We start from the raw sequence: 5,717 nt of genomic DNA, 5'->3' as shown, positions 1-5,717 counted from the left end.
AAGTGATAATATTAGGATTAGTGTGAACAACTAGTTTACATGTTAGGCTAACAGTGACTTGGTTAAAGAGCCTGTTGCTGTTTATAGCTTTGAATTCTTTAAAAGCAATATTATCTTCTTAAACCTGTATGGTAGTCAGGAGCATCACTTTCTAATGTTTATTGATATATTTAGAGGGAGGGGATCTAAAGGAATGCTTCAAAATTCAGATTAGATTAATTTCTACCATTTTCTTAAATTCATGGTAGTTTCAGTAATCCCATGGTAATTGAGGACACAAGTTATCTAAATGACTAATGTCATCTTTATGGCTTTCAGAAAGGACACGAGACCGACAGGTGACTATCAAAGGACTAGCAGCAGCAGCAGCATGATGATGATGATGTTAAATGTGTTGTTTTAGGAACATCCATTGCAAATACATGGAATTCAATAAACATTGAATAGCATATCATGCAGTTTGTCAGTGCCTTTTCCTCCGTGTTGTCCTGGTTTGATGTGCTGCCTCCTAGTCGCCACCATGGTTTGCTGTGCTGCCTGGGGATGCTCAAATCGCTCCGAGAAAGGAGTACGAATATACAGCTTCCCCACTGACACAGAGCGCAGGAAAAAATGGCTGGCTCAAGTCAGCAGGAGCAATTTCACGACCAACAGCAAAAACATATGTGAGGTAATTATATACAAACACTGCATTTGCACTTTTTCACAAAACGAAAACCACACCATTGGGAAAGCTTAATGTTTTGTTTAATACAAAAAACAGGGAAAGGCTTGAAAAACACAGAGTTGAGACTCAGGGTGCAGGGTGAGGGTCTCAGTGCAGGTATTCAGGCTCCATTGAATCCCCCTCTGGTTCTTGTGCTGAAAGAGGGAGTAACAGACAGGAGACAGGGTTATACACACCTATATAGTACACCTATTGGATGGGAAATTGCCTTGGGGAGATAAGGTGTGGTCTTTGTTCCCAACTGAAGTTATGGAACTTTATTATTTGTGAGTTTAACAAAGTATGACAAATGGCATCAGTAACAGATGTGATATGAATTTTTATAAAGTTGTCTCATATTCTTGGTCATATTTTATATACAGTATGTAATGAGTATAACATGTCCAGTAAGTATAAAGTGTTTCCTAATACTGTGTATTCAACCACTATGGAATATGTATGTGGGCAGACAAAACTGAGTTGTTCTGTGTGTGAAGTAACCTCAAGTCACTCCGCAGGCACATTTTGATGCAGACCAGTTTGTCAAGACAAAAAAGGGCAAGACTAGGCTGAGAGCAGAGGCTATACCCACCATCTCCGTGCATCGCCCTGTGGTCAAAAAGAGAAGGGCCCCTGCACAACGATTCACCCCGGGACCTGTATCTACAAAGCCCATAGCTCATGATCACAGCTATAGTGTGAAAGGTGACACAGGTATAATAAGTATGAACTCTTAGTAACAAAAGTCATATTTCTTATTTTTAAGTGGTATAATATTTTAAATGTTCGAAAATCTACAGTGCCATGCCTTCTGCTTACATTAGTCTCAAAGATTGAGGGAAGAAGGGATGAGGAGACTGAGAGAAAGGAAAGTGAGGGTGAAGAAAGAGAGGACATGGCTAGTGAGCAGAGACAGGGAGGGTGGATACCACCCACTCAGCCAGCAGCCAGTCAGCATACGAGGGAAACAGCAGCCAGTCAGCATACGAGGGAACCAGCAGCCAGTCAGCATACGAGGGAACCAGCAGCCAGTCAGCATACAAGGGAACCAGCAGCCAGTCAGCATACAAGGGAACCAGCAGCCAGTCAGCATACAAGGGAACCAGCAGCCAGTCAGCATACGAGGGAACCAGCAGCCAGTCAGCATACGAGGGAACCAGCAGCCAGTCAAACAGATCTATTAAAAAAATTAAAGAGAAAATTAAAGAGCAAAGAAGGAATCACCAAAAAAGCAAAGTCTGCACTAAGAAAAATCAGGAAGGAAAATGCAGCTCTCAAGAAAACAATGAAAATTAGGGACAACAAATATAAGAAAACGTTTTCAAAAGACCAACTTAAGGCATTAGGCAGACTCACCACAAAAGGGGATGAAATGGAGCAATGAGACAATTAAGAAGGCTTTAAAAATGTGCTTTGCGTGCGGACCAACGGGTTACAAAACTCTGCAGGAATTGCAGATTCCCCTTCCAGGAATAAGGACACTGCAAAGAAGGATGCAATGTGTTAAGTTTGAGCCTGGTGTGTAACAGCTAACATCACTGCCCCTCTACCCGTAACATCGCTGCCCCTCCACCTGCCAACATCACTGCCCTCCACCTGCCAGCACCCAGCCAGAGGAGCGCAAACAACAAAAACAAGCAAGGTGTCCCGTCATGTACCTGGAAGTTTGGGTTGGCAAAATGGAGTAAGAGAGGGACTTGAAAAACCTTGGTGGCTCTCTACTCATGTTGTTACAGTTGTCTTGGTTACAGCTCTCAAGTTTTTTTTTTTTTTGCCATTTCCACATCTTTAGAAAATATGAAATAAATGAAGTGAAATCAACCTCTTCTCTGGAGAACAAACTTTGATTTCTCTGTCTTGTGAGTTTGCAGTCTTGCAGTTTTGCTCCTCCACCTGTAACATCACTCCCCCTCCACCTGCCATACAGTAGGTTACTAACAAGATTACTTATATAATACAGTGATAGAATACATGTTTAGTATGCTTACTTATATAAAACAGTAGTATTAAACTTACCTTGTGTTTTCACTCTCACTTAAGTCCCTCTCCCTTTGCCATCAATCCAAAATCCGCTGAGCTGCAACATTATACAGACGGGTAATAATCAACATAATCACAAGGACACAATATGGCTCTGCTAAAAACACTCACTCTTACACGCACCAGTTATATTTATCTAATATTTAACTCCCTCCACCCCCGCATACAATCCCGTTTAGAAGCCCCACTTCTCTAATTCAACAACGTTGGACAAAATGACATTAAGAGAACGGAATTTACAATTAAAAGGCTGTTCAACGTGTGTTGCTAACTTGATCCGGTATCCTAGCTTTATCTGTTATCTGTAAACGTTCCCTAAATCTACTAATTTAGGGATAATCCACTGACATCCTTTAATACACATGTTAATTTGAATCAGATGTACTGATAATATCCGCAATATAAATCTTTAAACTTCTTCTTACCTTTAAAAGTCTGTCACGAACGGTCTATTATGCTGCAACTCTACAGCTCTGCTAGCCTTGGCGCTAACTTCCTGGGAACGATTGAGAGGCTCCACGATCCGCCATTGCTGTAAAAAAGTGGTCCATTGGAGTGAACGGAGATGACGTAACTCTCAGTCTATACGGCGCTGTTTTTTTCGTTTTACATTTTCATTTATTATCATTTCCATTCAGTCAGTCATTAAGTGCTATTTAAAATGTTAATTTGTTCCAAACTAACGAGTGTGGAGCGGTGTGGAGAGGGAGTGGGCTATCAAGCCCTCAAACAGCTAGTCTGCAGCGGTGCTGACTTGAGACCGGTGTTATGCCGTAGATTGAAGCCCTGCCGTAGGGTTATGGCTAGAAAGGATCCGTCTAGTGCAGGGGTTTTCAAAGTATGGGTAGGTGAGCCTCCCCTCAGAGAACATAAGAACAGCCGCGCCCCCCCCTCCCAATTAGTATTGCTGTTATTATTATTATTATTATTGTTGTTGTTGCTATAATGCAGGGGTATTCAATTGCATTTCAAAGAGGTCCAGTAAGAGAAAATGTAATTAAATGCTCTGTTTTCGCTGTCTACCTTCCGCCATTTGAAATTACTCAGACTGTTTCTCTCCTCTTGTCTCGTCTCTGTGTGTGTGTGTTTGAATCTATCGTGCTGACTGCACCGATTTGATTGGCTGAGTAGCGTCACCTCCTTAAAACATTAAACAATAACTCTTTTTAAACTTTTTATTTGTATGTTTTAAACATATTGTATAAAACTCCCCCACTACTTGGACTATTCCTTGCACCCCTCTAGAATAAGCCCGAATGGTCTCAACCATATTGCATCAGTAACGTGCACTTGTTATTATAACAAGATCGCAAGGACACTGGTTGCGATCGGAAAATTGAGTGTTGTTCAGTTTGTGTGTTGTGGAACATGCGTGTCCGTGCATGAAAATATACCACACACCCAATTACAATTGCATGTTCAATTCACTACCCTGGAAGTTAATACAGTTGTTAAAGTTGGAACAGCCTGTGGACAGCCGTTCTTCCTTGCATGTCAGTCACCGACACCTTCTTACAGAGGACAGGCACATCTAGCTGCAGCACGACCCGTATATTTCGAGAGACAGCAAGCGCATTTCGTGGCATCTGCGGGTAGTGGCAAGCACTTCCGGCATCTGCCACGGAGGCCGCTACTCCGTGGTATCTTTGGCAAGTATATGCCACAGATGTGTTATCTGTGGCAAGTATATGCCACAGATGCCACAACTTGCCGTGGCAAGTATATGCCACAACCATGCCACAACTTGCCGTGGCAAGTATATGCCACAACTTATATATGCCACAACTTGCCGTGGCAAGTATATGCCACAACTTGCCGTGGCAAGTAAATGCCACAAGTTAAGAGTTAAGAGAAGGTTTACGGTAGCTGCCACTCGCCTTCCGTGGCAAATGCTGATATTTAAACCCGTATTTATCGCGTAAAATGTCACTGTTTTGGCATGACTTTATCGGACTGATCTGTACACAAGACTGATGATCTGTCACTGATGGTCCGATCATACTTTTCAAAAAGATTAAACATTATATGTTCTATAGATTTTACTTGGAGAACGTCGTTTGTTAAAATAAATAAACGTGCTATTTTTATGATAATACTCAAGATATATTATTAGTAAGTTGACATAAAGATCTAACATTGTTGACCAGAGGTGGGAAATAGGCCAACTTGTATACTCAAGCACTGTACTTGTGATTTAGAAATAGCCTACTTGTACTTTAGTTGAGTATGTAAATGGTATGTTACGTAGTAGGTTACTTACCCCACTACAATTCAGAGGTAAATTGTGTAATTGTAGCCTACTCCCCTACATTTATTTAATACGCTACCTTTAGTTACTTACTACAGATTCTGATTAATGATGATACATATAATCAAGTCTTAAATCAGACTTTATAGTTTCTCCTGGAGTAAATTCACAAGATACCCTACTACAGTATACAAAGTCATTAAAACTAGCTGCACCTTTACCAGCTTTGAGAACACTTTGATGATCAATCATTATAATGAAAACATGTAATATGCACTTTAAGTATATTGTTATGCTAATCATTTTGCGCTTTTACTTGAGTAACATTTTAATGCATGACTTTTACTTGTAACAGAGTATTCCAACATTTAGGTTGGCTACTTCTACTTTTACTTCACACTAGAACCGCCAGGGGTCGCTGTATAGCCTACCTAAAACCACCAACGTGTCAAATGAACGAATGCATTGGTTTTCAAGGTACAATGTTATTTTATTTATCATACTAGAACACAATGAGTGTTGCCACTACTCGCCGTGGCATGTGCCTTGGCATTTGTGGCATCTCCCACAGAGGCCACTACTCTGTGGCATCTGTGGCAAGTATATGCCACAGATGCCACAACTTGCCGTGGCAAGTATATGCCACAACTTGCCGTGGCAAGTAAATGCCACAGATGCCACAACTTGCCGTGGCAAGTATATGCCACAACTTGCCGTGGCATT

At 41.2% G+C, this 5,717-nt stretch overlaps 1 long non-coding RNA gene across 3 annotated transcripts; it reads right to left on the bottom strand.

Annotated features, from left to right (window-relative positions):
• Positions 1-730: 730 nt before the first annotated feature.
• On the bottom strand, positions 731-3,497 carry LOC307017478. 3 transcript variants are annotated; one of them, XR_013802187.1, is made up of 5 exons: positions 3,172-3,497; positions 2,723-2,783; positions 2,365-2,622; positions 2,063-2,187; positions 731-1,883 (listed from the first exon to the last, which is right to left on the bottom strand). It is a non-coding gene; the product is annotated as an uncharacterized lncRNA (long non-coding RNA). The 3 variants fall into 3 exon arrangements; XR_013802188.1 differs by having other exon boundaries at positions 2,063-2,640; positions 3,172-3,495; XR_013802189.1 differs by having other exon boundaries at positions 2,063-2,622; positions 3,172-3,495.
• Positions 3,498-5,717: the final 2,220 nt, after the last annotated feature.

This window comes from Notothenia rossii (assembly GCF_949606895.1).
Source record: "Notothenia rossii genome assembly, chromosome: 8".
NCBI lineage: Eukaryota > Metazoa > Chordata > Actinopteri > Perciformes > Nototheniidae > Notothenia > Notothenia rossii.
This window is presented reverse-complemented; position numbering and strand designations above follow the sequence as displayed.